General features: G+C 45.4%; 1 long non-coding RNA gene across 1 annotated transcript in view; it reads left to right on the top strand.

Moving 5' to 3' along the window:
• Nucleotides 1-14,230, top strand: part of LOC143958524 (uncharacterized) — a 107,501-nt gene extending 93,271 nt beyond the window's left edge. Inside the window, exon 3 of the long non-coding RNA XR_013270138.1 lies at nt 13,891-14,230. This is a non-coding gene — a long non-coding RNA (uncharacterized LOC143958524). The remainder of the gene's footprint in view (nt 1-13,890) is intronic.
• Nucleotides 14,231-14,513: the final 283 nt, after the last annotated feature.

The following is a 14,513-nucleotide window of genomic DNA, read 5'->3' as shown; positions in this document are numbered from 1 at the left end:
CATCTGCAATAAAGGGCAGATACAAGTGTATACTGTGCTGTGCTGTAGGCACACAACACCCACTAACTACTGCAGATACATTTATGAGAGAACACCAGCAATAAAGGGTAGATACAGGTGTATACTGTGCTGTGCTGGAGGCACACATCACCCACTAACTACTGCAGATGCCTGTATGATAAAACACCAGCAATAAAGGGTAGATACAGGTGTATACTGTGCTGAAGGCACACAACACCCACTAACTACTGCAGATGCCTGTATGAGAGAACACCAGCAATAAAGGGTAGATACAGGTAAATACTGTGCTATGCTGTAGGCACACAACACCCACTAACTACTGCAGATGCCTTTATGAGAGAACACCAACAATAAAGGGTAGATGCAGGTGTATACTGTGCTGTGCTGTAGGCACACAACACCCACTGACTACTGCAGATGCCTGTATGAGAGAACACCAGCAATAAAGGGTAGATACAGGTGTATACTGCGCTGGAGGCACACAACACCCACTAACTCCTGCAGATGCCTGAGAAAAGAACACACTGTCCCTGCCTATCTAGCTCTTTTCCTGCATGCCGGAACACACTACACTAGGCCACTGTGCTGTGTATATAGTGTGGGGCGTGTACTAAACCCCTCTGAGCTGTAATTGGCCATAGGCATCTTGCTCTCTTCACTGCTGGCGCTGTGATTGGCCAAGCATGTGGGGTCACAGTGCATGCTTGGCCAATCATGAGCCAGCAATGCACTGTGATGGCGCAGTGCATTGTGGGCCGTGAGCGCCACACGAATTTTGCACAAACGGCTCATAACGTTCGGTATTCGCCAAACGTGCGAACAGCCAATGTTCAAGTCGAACATACGTTCGACTCCAACACAAAGCTCATCCCTAGTCCCTACCCTCAAGGAGCCAACAATCCAAGGTCCCCATTCATATACTAGGGCCAATTTTGGAAAGAAGACAATTAACCTACCTGCATGTCTTTGGAGTCTTATGAATGTATTTGTTTTAAATTGATATTATTATTATTATTATTAATAATAATAATAATAAGAAGAAGAATATAATTATTGTTAATAATAATGATAATAATAATAATAATATTATTATTAACAATAATTATATTCTTCTTCTTATTATTATTATTATTATTATTCATAATAATAATAATTATTAATTTTTATTAATTATATTATTATTATTTATAAAAATATTCATAATAATCATAATAATAATATAAATATGTTGCATTATTATGAGCATTATTATTGTTGATTAATAATAATAATAATAAGAAGAAGAAGAAGAACAATAATAATAATATTGTTAATAATAATATTAGCTTTATATTGTATTGTATTTATATTTGCTTATATTTGCTTTGGTTTGGTTTCTATACAGAAGTGAGACTGATTTTGCACTTTCCAACTTTAGTAAATAAACCCCCATTGTGTACTTACAAGTGGGGTACACCGGTGATGAACTCTAACCACAAATCTGGTTTTAAAGTCCAAAACTTGCCCTGTGTGGTTTTCTTCCCGTATGTGTCGTGTCTATATGTGAAAATATAGAGATGTGCTAAAAGTAAAAATAAGGATATACAACTGAAAATTTCTATCAAACACTTACCGTAATTTTCCTTTCCTGATGGACTCCATGGCAGCATACGTGTGGGTTAATCCCACCCCATCATACCTCATAGGACCCCTCTCCCATAAATCTTTGCTCCGGGCAAGAGGCCGTGTTCCATAATTTAGCCTACTTCAGACACTGGGAGGGAACTCGTGCTGCCACGGAGTCCATCAGGAAAGGAAAATTACAGTAAGTATTTGATATAAATTGTCCGTCTTCCTGACAGACTCCATGGCATCCTATGTGTGGGAAATAAATAGCCATACACACCCGGGTGGGCAGAGTGCTGGACAAAAGAAAAAAGGTTTAATTGGCACCATCAACAGACAAGATACGTAAACCAAATTTAACAGAAGATAACGAGGCTGGCTCTGTGCAGTAGTGCGCCATGAACATGTTCATTGAAGACCACAAAGCCGCCTTGCAAATAACTTCTGGAGCCACGTGACGTGACGCCGCCAATGATGAAGACACACTTCTAGAGTGAACTTGAGTGAGCAGTCACCGCTTCTGGAGGCGCCAAGCCCTTGGCTTTGTAAGCCCATCGAATGACCTGAACAATCCATGCTGTGCTAGATCTGGAAGAGGCACGCCTTCCCTTATTTTTCCCATGAAAAAGGAACGAATAGGTGGTCAGTCTGACGGAAAGAAGCTGTAGCTTCAAGATACTGACTCAGAGCTTTTCCAACATCTAAGGGATGAAAACTGGAATCCTCGGTAGATCTGAATGTTGGAAGAGCAATCTCCTGATTGTCATGAAACACAGATGCCCCTTTGGAGTTTGAACCCAATATAGGAATTAAAACTACTCAATCATGAAAAAGAAAGAAAAATAAATTGCAGAGAGCTGATTTCAGAGACCCTCTTGGCCGATGTTATAGCCACCAAGAAGGCAACTTTTAGAGAGAGTCATTTGATAGAGGACTGATCTTCATGTTCCAACTCTCTACCTGAAAAAAAATCCAGGACAAGGGGAAGATCCCAATTAGAGAAACTTGTTTTGGTCTGAGCCTTATTGCCTCTCTTAAAAACGACTGAGTAAGAGGATGTCTAGCCCAGGAAAAACACCCGCAAATGCAGAGAATGCAGAGACTTGGACTCGCAGCGAGCTGACTGACAATGAGAGATCCAAGACCGATTGTAGGATGCCCAGGATATCCTGTATCTTTGGGTTATTATAAGAACCTGTAGTGGAAGAGCTGTAGTCTGCAAACTTTTTCCAAATCCTTTGGGTAGACCCTGTTGGTGCCTGCTCTTCTGGCATTTAATAATGTGGAGCTGGCCCTACTTGGACAGCCTAGGGCAGTGATGGCGAACCTTGGCACTCCAGATATTTTGGAACTACATTTCCCATGATGCTCAACTACACTGCAGAGTGCCTGAGCATCATGGGAAATGTAGTTCTAAAACATCTGGAGTGCCAAGGTTCACCATCACTGGCCTAGGGCCTCCAATCTTCCCCTCTCAAGAACCAGATCATCAGATGTAGATGGGCGGGGCATGGATGTAGAATTGCCCCTTGTGATAGGAGATCTGATCTGGAGGGTAGAGGAACTGGATCCCGGAAGTTGAGTTGCATCAGCAGTGTAAACCATGGCCTGTTTGGCCAGTACGCTGCTATCTCTACTTCTTCCATTCTGAGCCTCGGCAGAAACCAGAGAATGATAGGAACCGGGGGAAAGGCATAGGCCCTATGGAACCGCCAAGGGTCTGTCACAGCATCTACCCGAAAGCCTGGGGACACCGACACTTCGTGTACTATCTCTCTAGTCTGAAGTTGCACAGGGAGGCAAACAAGTCTATGACTCCCAGGGACAGGACCCACCTGAAGACTTTGGGGGGGGGAAAGTCCACTCGTCCAGAGAAACTCTTGACAGAAAATCTGCCTGAACGTTCCGGACTCCAGCTTTCAGGTTGGCCTGATTTTTCTGGGCCCAGATCATGATGGGCTCTACTTCCTTCGACAGGGAGAGACTGCGAGTACCCCCCTGTCTCTTGATGTATGCAACTGCCATCGTGTTGTCCAGTCTTAGGAGGACTGAGGCTCCTGCTGTTAAGTGGTGAAAGGCCTGCAGAAGTGCAGAACGCTGCCCGGAGTTCCAGAACTTTGGAGACTATCCTGTGAGAGGGAAAATTCCATATGCCTTGGGCTACTTCTGTCAGGCAGAGAGCACCCCAGCCCCTGTTGTTGGCATCTATAGTGATGGTGACCCACGACACAGGTGCAATGGAATGAATGAATGAATGAAATACTTATATAGCGCACAATGCGAACTGAATCGCCTCTATGGAGTGACAATTGAGGAAGTTCCTCTTTTGTAGCCACCAAGGAAAGCTCTCCCACATGGATGAGGTTATTCGGATAGAGTGATCCTGAAGCCCTGGGTTCCACTGCTGGAGGAAGCCCTTTTGTAAGGGCAGCATTTTCCACGAAGCCCACTTTACCATGGGTGTTGTTGCCACCATGGTGCCAACGATCTTTGAGAGGACAACATTGCAAGCCGAACTCTGTCCCAGGTCACTGGGATTTTTCCAGGGGTAACAAGATGGTGCTCTTGATAGTGTTGAAGTGTGCACCAAGGAATACCAGGGACTGCGTAGGATCCAGGTGGCTCTTTTCCAGAATCAGAAGCCAACCAAACTCGAGTAGAGTGGAGATGACTCGGGATCTGTGGATTAGCAACTGCTCCCTGTCCCGAGATAACAACAGCAGGTCATCTAGATAGTGATACAGACAGATACCTCTGGTCCTGATCAGAGCCACAACAGCCAACAATAGTTTTAAAAACACACAAGGCAATGTCCTAAGCCCAAAGGGGAGACAGATGAACTGCATATGGATTTGATCGACAGTAAAGCAAAAGTATTTCGGGAATTCTGACGCTATCGGAACACGGAAGTATGCATCCTTCAGGTCTATAGACACAAGCCAATTGCCTGGTTGGATTGCTTGACTGATCGTGAGTAGTGTCTCCATCTTGAACTTCTTGATAAAATAATTCAAGTGGGTTAGCTCTACAACTGGCTTCCAGGAGATGTTTTCCTTCAACACCATGAAGAGAGGCGAGTGGACCCCTTGAAACCTTTACTCCGCTGGAACTGGAATTGCAGTGCCTTGAGCCACAAGAGAGTCTGCATAAGACAGGAGAATGAGCTTTTTCTCTTCCAAGAGAGGCAAGGATGCCGACTCGCTCTGTCTGGGCAGGTGCAATATCATAAAGACTTAGGGGCTTCTTGTCCACCAGAAGATGACCCTTTTGAAAACTTCTGGCCTGAAGGCTGTTTTTTCTTCCAGGTCTTCCTGGACTCACGGCCAGGCCTCTAGCGGCGAACATCCCTTGCTCTATCTGAACCTTGCCTGAGCTGTTTCTCTTCTGGCCACAAGGCACGCTTAGCCGCGACAGATGACAGCATGATCTGAGCAACCAGGCGAATTATGTCTAGGGAAGCCGCACCCAGAAAAGCCACCTCCAGCCTTAGCTCATGAATAGGTGAGCTCCTGGCCACTCAGAGAAGCATCTACGTCATCCACCCAGACTTCCAGCACTTTAGAAAGAGCCATCCCTAAAGGAAACAGTATCCTCCAATGGGAGTGTGACGTGCCTCACCAACCTCATTAGGGCTGTGTCAATGAGAGGAGCCAACTCCAAGTGTTTTACATCCTTGCTTTTAAATGGGTACATTTTTGAGACCTTTGTTAATAGGCAATTCTTCCTTTCAATGACACCCCATTCAACGGTAACTATTGCGCCGAGTACACACAAAAAGAGGAAATTGGGGCGTTCTTTTTTTGAGGTGTTTAAGAAAACTATTTCCTCTGGTTGGAGGGTGCCTCCACTGGCTCTTCCCATCTCAAAGCTTCTTTGGCAGCTTTGACCAGCTGTGGTACTAGGGCAAATTCAAAACCTGCACCAGGGTCATCTACCTCCATCACATTGTCCGAGGCTTTAATTGAGGAATGGCTAGGCTGTGAAGTGTGATGGTCAATGGGAAGAATGGTCCTTACACTTGTGGTCATTGGGAAAAATTACCTCCTTACAGATAGCTAAAAAGATCAATGGTGTCGTTGGAAGCTTATCTGAGAGACATAAATGTCCCAATGCTGAAGGAACCCCTAGCAACCTCTGGAGGAACCCTGGTTGAGAATCATTGGCATGGAGCCTCAAGATGATTCCTAATAGGGACTGACATAGTGTCGTCAGCAGGGTTATGGGTATGACCAGAGTACGCTTTATTCACTTCATGGAACACCTTTCTAAACAGTGCTTCCACTTGTTGGTCTCCACCCTCTCTTTCTCTTGCAGCTTTAGAAAAGCATCGCTCGCTGAGCGATTGGCCTTCAGGAACCTTGATCCCTGCATACCCAGCAGGCTTTCTTCACAGAGCGGCTGGAGAGACAGTGAGAGTGTCGCCCAAAGGTGGTTTTAGACTCCTCTCTGTGGTGCCTAGATCTAAAGGGAACTTGAAGAGGAGTGACGACGTTGAGACCTAGGACAGTCTTTGCTGTGCTTTGGTGTCCAGACCTAGAAGGGCTGAGTGAAAAAGAAAGGGTTAAGAGCTCCTGAATGAGCAAACCCAAGCATCACTAGAAGGAACGGTTTGGGAAATGAGGTATGGGTTAGCGCCTCCATCCCAGTATCAGGTCAATTTTAAAGGAAGGTTGAGACTTGGGACTTTGTGATGCTTGGAACCCAAGCATCACAGGCAGAAAATAACGAAATCCTACCTGCAGCGCAAGGGTTGGCCACAGGAGGGCGGTGACAGATCCATGCCAAGGCAGTTTGAAACTGAAACAAATATCTTTGGACATTACCGCATGATCCAGACCAGAACCTGAGACTGGGAAGCTGCTCGCTCAACCCACCGCTGGACAGGGGCGTTTACAAGGCCTCCCGCTAATAGCTGGGACGTTTGGCTATATTGCTGCTTCCCTGCCAATGGCCAGGTTAGTAAGATCTTCATGGCATCGCATCATATCGCCCACTTTCACCTGCTAATAACTAGGATTGCTGGACTTCAGAGAGGATCGCCGCTAACCACTAATGTATTGCCGTGCACACCGCCAGGCCTGGATTAACCACTTGCTTACTGGGCACTTAAGCCCCCCTCCTGCCCAGACCAATTTTCAGCTTTGAGCGCTGATGCACTTTGAATGACAGTTGTGCGGCCATACAATACTGTACCCAAATGAAATTTTTATCATTTTTTTCCCACAAATAGAGCTTTCTTTTGGTGGTATTTAATTACAGCTGGAAGCTTTATTTTTTGCTAAACAAACAAAAAAAGATGCAAAATAAAAAATCATGTTTAATAGTTTGTTATAAAATTTTGCAAACAGGTAATTTTTCTCCTTCGTTGAAATTCGCTGATGAGGCGGCACTGGTGGGCACTGATAGGCGGCGCTGGTGGGCACTGAAAGGTGGCGCTGGTGGGCACTGATAGGCACAGTTAAGACGGCACTAATAGGCACAGATAAGGCGGCACTAATAGGCACAGATAAGGTGGCACCGATAGGCACAAATAAGGCAGTACTGATGGGCACAGATAGGCAAAGATGAGCACAGATAAGATGGCATGGATGGGTGGCACGGATGGGCACTGAGAGATACCACTGATAGATGGGACTGATGGGCACTGATAGGTGGCACTGATAGGTGGCACTGCTGGGCACTGATGGGCGGCACTGATGAGCACTAGTACATAACACTGATGGGCACAGATATGTGGCACTGAGGTGCAGCACTGTGTGTGCGAGGCATATTGTGGGCACTGATAGGTGGCACTGTGGGCACTGATAGGTGGCACTGTGGGCACTGATGGGTGGCACTATGGGCACTGATGGGTGGCACTTTTTGGCATATTTTTGGTGGCACTGGCAGGGGGCAGGTGGGCACTAATGAGATGTCCCCAGCTCACTGTGATCGGGACTGATGTCCCGATCACGGCCGCCGGTGATCGGCTTTTTTTTTCTCCTCGCGCTATCAGCGTGAGGAGGAAAAATAGCCGATTACCGGCTGTGTTGTGATCACATGATCAGCTGTCATTGGCTGACAGCTGATCACGTGGTAAGGGGTCGGGATCGACCCCTTGCTCCAATCCGTGATCAGGCGAGTCTCAAAGACTCACTGATCACAGGGCGCGCAGGCCGCTCGTGCACGGGACGACGTCAATAGATGTCGTCCCGGCAAAGCAGGTCCGCTCTGTAGCCGTCATTCGGCTATAAAGTGAATCTCAAGAAGTTAAGGAAAACTTCATGAAAAGGTAAGACTTCCTCTTGATCCTAGGAGGAGGACAAAAAAGGAGCACGGTCTCTGGCCCAGATAAAAGATTTATGGGAGAAGGGGTCCTATGAGGTATGAGGGGGCGGGATTAAACCCCATGTAGGCTGCCATGAAGTCTGTCAGGAAAACAGAAAATTGTACCATACTTACCGTAATTTTCTTTTCCTGGTGCCTATCCATGGCAGCATACCTGTGACAAGCTCCGCCTTGGCTCCTCCCTCAGGACTAGTGAATATTATAAAAGAAAAGGTTAGTACAGCCCCCGCATTCTCCGTAATATAGAATACCGAGGGTGGGATTGTATGCTGCCATGGATAGGCACCAAGAAAAGAAAATTACGGTAAGTATGGTACAATTTTCTGTTTTCCTGGTGCCTCCATGGCAGCATACCTGTGACAAATAACTAGCTGAGATGGGTGGGATAATGCTTAGAGGTTTATTTTAAAGAAATTATTATTTAGAAGAAGCGAAGGCCGAAGTGACTGCCTGTCTGCCAAACTCCACCGAAGAGAGAGCTTCTGGGTCCACCCTGTAATGTTTCAGAAATGTATGTTGGGACGACCAAGTCGCTGCCCGACAAATAGTTTCGATCGACACATTCGCTCTTGCCGCCCAAGAAGCAGAAACCGCTCTGGTGGAGTGCGCCCTGACCGCCGAAGGGGGATCCAGTCCCTTCGTCCTGTACACCTTGTGGATGAGTTTAATGATCCATGAGGCAATCGTTCTAGCTGATGCCTCCTTTTCTTTGTTTTTACCCCAGGGAATTATAAACAGTCTGATGGAAGCCCGGAATGATGCTGTGGCCTGCAGATAGCATTTCAAAGTGGAGGCGATGTCTAGCTCATGAAGAGAACCGGAGTCCTGTTCTGAAAATGTTGGGAGTGCCCAAGGTTCCTACATGTTCAAGGATGATGCGACCTTGGGAATAAACCCTCGTACTGTTCTGAGTTCCACTCTGTCTGGGTAAAATATAATGTGATCGTGATCTGCTCCTAAAGCTTGGAGCTTCCGAAACTCGTCTGCCAGAGGTTATAGCTATCAGGAAGGCTAACTTCAAGGTTAGATTCCAGAGCGATGCCGAGTCCGAAGGGGCAAAGGGTGGATTGGCCAAGGACTCCAGGATGACGGCAAGGTCCCAAGTGGGAAAAGATTGTTTGGTTGGTGGTCGGATCTTTCTGACAGCTTTGAAGAACTGGATTAACAATGGATCCTCTGCCCATCTTCTACTGGTTGCTGCTGAGATCGCTGATACATGCACCTTTAATGTACCTAATGCAAGACCTAGGTCCAGGCCTGTCTGCAAGAACTCAACAATTTGAGAGGATGATGGGGAACCTGGATCACAGCTTCTGTCAAGCATGAAGGCCCTGAACTTGTTCCACACTTTATCGTATATGTCGTTCGTGGACGGTTTTCTTGCTTTGAGCAGGGTTGCGATCACTTTGTCGGAGCACCCTAGGGATTGGAACCTTTTCTTTTCAGCTGCCAGATGTGAAGGTCCAGCCTGCGGGGATCTGGATGGGTGTGACATCCTTGCGACAGGAGGAGAGGTATTATTGAAACCTTGACTGGAGGTCGGGTGCCGTGGGGAACCAAGGCCTTTTTGGCTAATATGGTAGGACCGCTATCACCGTTGATGTTTCCCTCACAAGTCTTGACAGGAATCTCGGAATGAGGGGCCGCGGAGGGAAGGCATAGGCCCGATTGCATGCCCAAGGGGCTGAGAGGGCATCTGTTGCCTCCGTCTGGGGGTGAGGAAACTTCGAGATAAACCTTGGAAGCTTGGTGTTGAATGCTGTCGCAAAGAGGTCTAGCTCGAGGGGACCCCACTGGTTCACTATCCAGTTGAAGATTTCCGGGTGTAGGCACCACACGTTGGTATCCGCGAACCTGCGGGAAAGGCTGTCTGCCCTTGAGTTGAGATGACCGGGCAGATAGACTGCCCTTAGGTCCTTCAAATTCCTTTCCGCCCAGAGGAATATGGGTTCCACCTCGTTCAGGAGGGACCTGCTGCGCGTCCCCCCTTGTCGGTGCACATAGGATACCGCGGCCTTGTTGTCCATCCTGAGGAGAACTGGTTTCCCCGAAATCTCGAACTCTAGGGCTAGTAGTGCAAGGTAGGCTGCTCTGAGCTCCAGGACATTCGACACCATGCCTGCTGCATGGAAGGACCATCTTCCTTGTACTGAGGTCTGGTTGGAATGTGCTCCCCAACCAGCTGCACTGGTATCGGTAGTAATTATGATCCAGTCGACATGCCCTAGCGGGCGTGATTTCAGAAGCGTCTGTTTCTTCATCCACCAATGTAGACTCCTGAGCATCAGGGTCGTCAGGTGTATGGGTTGGGATAGATATCGTCTGTTCCACAGTCTTAGGAACTCCAGCTGAAAATGTCTCAAATGCCAGTGGGCCCAGGGGACCATAGGGATACATGACGACATCCGATCTATCAGGCTCAAGCAGTTTGAGGCTGTCAGGTAGGATCTCGTGCTCACTTTCTTCATTTGTTGAATAATGGAAGATGCCTTCTGCGGTGGGAGAGACACTGTTCCATTCTTTGTGTTAAACAGAGCTCCCAAATAGACCATCTCCTGGATTGGAGAAAGGTGACTTTTCTCCTGGTTTATCTTCCATCCGAATTCCGTTAGTGTTGTCAAGAGGATGCTCCTGTGCTCCACTAACTGGGCTGGGTCCTTCGCCAGGAGTAGAAGGTCGTCCAGGTAGTGATATACCCGAAGCCCCAGTTCTCTCAGAGGGGCTATGATGGCAATCAGGGTCTTTGTGAAGACTCTTGGTGAAGTGCAGAGGCCAAATGGAAGGCTCTGAAATTGGAGATGTACCTGCCCCACCGCGAATCTCAGATACTTCTGGAATGGAGGGAGTATGGGTATATGCAGGTATGCGTCCTGCAGGTCTATTGACAACATCCAGTCCCCTGGTTGGACTACACGAATAATCGTCTGTAGTGACTCCATCTTGAATTTTTCTAGAAAAATATAGCGATTTAGTCTTTTTAGGTCTATCACGGGTCTCCACCCTCCGTTTCTCTTGGGGACTAGAAACAGGGTGGAGTAAAAACCCGAAAATCTCTCGGATGGAGGCACTGGAACTACTGCTCGTTGCTCCTGCAGGGAGAGAAGAAATCGCTTTAGCGCTTTCGCTTTTTGAGGGGACCTTGATACCCTTATTGGGGAGAAAAAGTCCTTGGGAGGTTTGTCTAGAAAAGACCAGAAATGGCCGTGTTTGACCGTGGCAACTACCCAAGGATCCCTGCACTTTTGTTCCCAGATCTTTGAGAACTGTTTTAACCTGGCCCCAACAGGGATCACTTGGGCTGGCCTGGTGTCAAAAGGATTTTGTTGAATCCTGTGGGGTAGGCACTGGCCTCTGTCTCCGGGTCTTGAGAAACGTAGACTGTGTGCTTTTCCAATTGTGCCTGAAGCCTTCCCCTTGCCTGGACTGTCAGTAGTCCTTATTTTTGGAGTATTGGAACCTGGGTGCGAATGACCTGAAGCGTCTGGATCGCCTGTCTTGGGGAAGTAGGCCTGATTTTCCGCCAGTGACCCGAGAGATGGCCTTGTCTAGCTTTTCCCCAAACAAGGCTTTACCGTCAAAAGGTATCTTGCACCAGTTCTGCTTCGAGGCAATGTCCGCTGCCCACGGTTTCAACCACAGGGCCCGTTTGGCCATTACTGAATGGAGCATTGCCCTTGCGGAGCAACGAATTAAGTCAATGGCGGCCTCCCCAATAAAGTCCGCTGAGAGCTTCAGCTCATCTAAGGCCTTGATTATATCTTCCTTTGGGATGTCCTGTTGGATTGCCGACTCTATATTATCCGTCCAGACGCGTAATGCGTTAGACACTGATGTCAGGGCTATTGCAGGTTTACAGGCATTGCCTGCCATCTGATAAGCCTTCTTAAGGTCAAGGTCCATCCTTCTGTCCAGAGGGTCCTTGAAGGAAGTTGAATCTTCCAGGGGGAAAGTGACATTCTTTGCCAGCCTTACCACTGCGGCATTGACCACTGGAGAGCCCTCCAGCATTGCGGAATCCGCCTCAGAGAGAGGGTATAATTTTCCCAAGCGATTGGTGGAAAATTTCTTTTCTGTCCTCCCCCATTCTTTCTCGATCACTTCCTTGATCTCTTCCATAAGAGGGAAGAAGGAGATCTGGACCATGGCGAAGGCAAAGCCGGAGGCATCTAGGTCATAAGAAGATTCCTCTGAAATGGCCATCTCATCTTGATGCTTAGAGGAAGATGCAGGCATCGGACGAAAAATTCCACTCGTGGATGGCCCGGGAATGGAGGCCTCAGCCATCGGCTCCTGAGGAGGGGATGCTGGTTGTTGCGTCGGCATTGTAGCAACCAATTCCGCAAGGGAGTCCTTTACTGCCTTTTTAAGGAGATCCGCCACTTACAGGCCCTCAGACTCTCTAGTCTCTAAGGCAATTTCGACAAATCAGTTTGTGCGGAAGTGGGGTGCCTCCACAGGCCTGACATCTAGTGGGTCTAGGTCTCGGGGAGCGCAAATGACGGCGCTTCTTGGCCGAAGCTTTCCTGCCACTTCTGTAATTCCCACGTCTGGGCGACCTGTCTCTACTGTGACTAGAGTCGTCGTCATCTTCATATCGCCTTGAGGTCCTCTTAGACGTCTTCTGGCGTACAGGACTGAAATACAAAAAGTACCATCCTCAGTGCACTCTTTTTTTTTTTTTTTTAGACTTACCTGGACGTAGGTCCTTACCTTGGGAGTAGAGTAGGATCTTGAGCGGGCGGCGAAAGGCTCATATTAGGCGGCTTAGCAAAGGCAACGGCTAGGAAAAGAGTCAGAGGAGAAGCGTCAACTGGTCGTGCCCTAACTTACGAGGAAAAATATATTTTTGTAACTAATTGTGATTAAAATAATAAAATATAAAAAAAAGATAAAAAAATCTGCTAAAAAATATAATTGCACAAAAAATGTTTTACCTTTTTTCTTTTTAATTTTAATTTTGCCTTGTAAGGTGCCAAGGAGCATCCTCAAATTTAAAAAGGAAAATTTGCCAAATTTTGGGAATATAAATAAAAAATTTGCATTCCCAAAATGTGCCAAATTTATTTTTTTAAACATTTTGAAAAAACATGCATCTTGCTCTTTGCTACAAAATTGGCATTCCCAAAATTTAAATTTTTTTATTTTTTTATCTTACTGGAAGAACCTGCATTTTGCTCTTTTGTTCTTTGCTACAAAATTTGCATTCCCAGAATGTACTTTTTTTTTTTTTTTATCTTATTGGAAGAACCTGCATTTTTCTCTTTGCTAAAAAATTGGCATTCCCAAAATTTACTATTTTTTTTTTCTAATCATACTGGAAGAACCTGCATTTTGCTCTTTGCTACAAAATTTGCATTCCCAAAATGTACTATTTTTTTTTAATCTTATTGGAAGAACCTGCATTTTTCTCTTTGCTAAAAGATTGGCATTCCCAAAGTTTACAATTATTTTTTCTAATCTTACTAGAAGAACCTGCATTTTGCTCTTTGCTACAAAATTTGCATTCCCAAAATTTTCCATTTTTTTTTTCTCTTTCTGGAAGAACCCGTGTGAATAGAGGCCTCACTGTTTTCTGTACCCCTTGACAATATCCTGTATTGAATTTTATTGTAATTGTAATGTCTGCCCTCATGTTTTGCACTGCGCTACCTGTTGGCGCTATATAAATCCTGTATTATAATAATAATAATATTATAAATCCTGTATGATAATAATAATAATTCGGGTATTCAATATGCTACATATTTTTTACAATATCTGTCAATCCGTATTTTTTAATGTCCTTAGTCTATATATCATTATCCATGTGGAATTATTTTTCTTTTTTTTTTTTTAGTGGGCAGTAAAAAAAAAAAATGTAATAACATTTTTTTTTCTTAGATTTATTTATTTATTTATTAATTAATTAAATTTACTTTGATTTTTTTTTTTCTCCAGGTCTGCCAAATTTTCATGAGGGCTCCATATGGACCATGTTTGGCAAGTATCTGTATTATGATTTTGAAAAACATATATCTTTAAAAGGAATCTAATCCCAATGACTAAAATCTCATATAACCCATGGCAATGGTAATGTGTTTTCAAAAACTTTTTTTCAGTATTTTAAAATCAGCAGCTTTCATTAAATAATCCGTGGCGTTCCAGGCATGAAAGTTTTTGCTCCGGCACTTCCTTTTATTGTGGGACCCTCTTTGGGTCTGTATGGATTTTAAGGCAGAACCCTGCAAAAAAAAAGAAGAAAAAGAAAAAAAAAAGCACACCAGACCCATATCTGAGAATGCAGTCTGAGAAGTCCTGGACCTTATTAGGCCACAGATATTAGATTCTGCCCCCCCCCCCCCCCCGTTCAAATGAATGAGTACCACTACTCATTCACACACAGAAAAAAAAAATTCAATGTAAATATTATTTTTACTATTATGGGGGGTTTTTGTCCATTTTATTTTATTTTTGTTTATTTCAGTGTCGCAAAAAAACAAAAATGAGAAAAAATTTTTTTTTCAATTTTACAAATTTTTGGGGGTTTTTGCGACACTGAAATGAACAAAAATAAAATAAAA

The sequence above is a fragment of the Lithobates pipiens genome, unplaced genomic scaffold, assembly GCF_037356315.1.
Source record: "Lithobates pipiens isolate NorthernLeopardFrog02 unplaced genomic scaffold, aLitPip1_a1.2 Scaffold_1, whole genome shotgun sequence".
Taxonomy (NCBI): Eukaryota; Metazoa; Chordata; class Amphibia; order Anura; family Ranidae; genus Lithobates; species Lithobates pipiens.
This window is presented reverse-complemented; position numbering and strand designations above follow the sequence as displayed.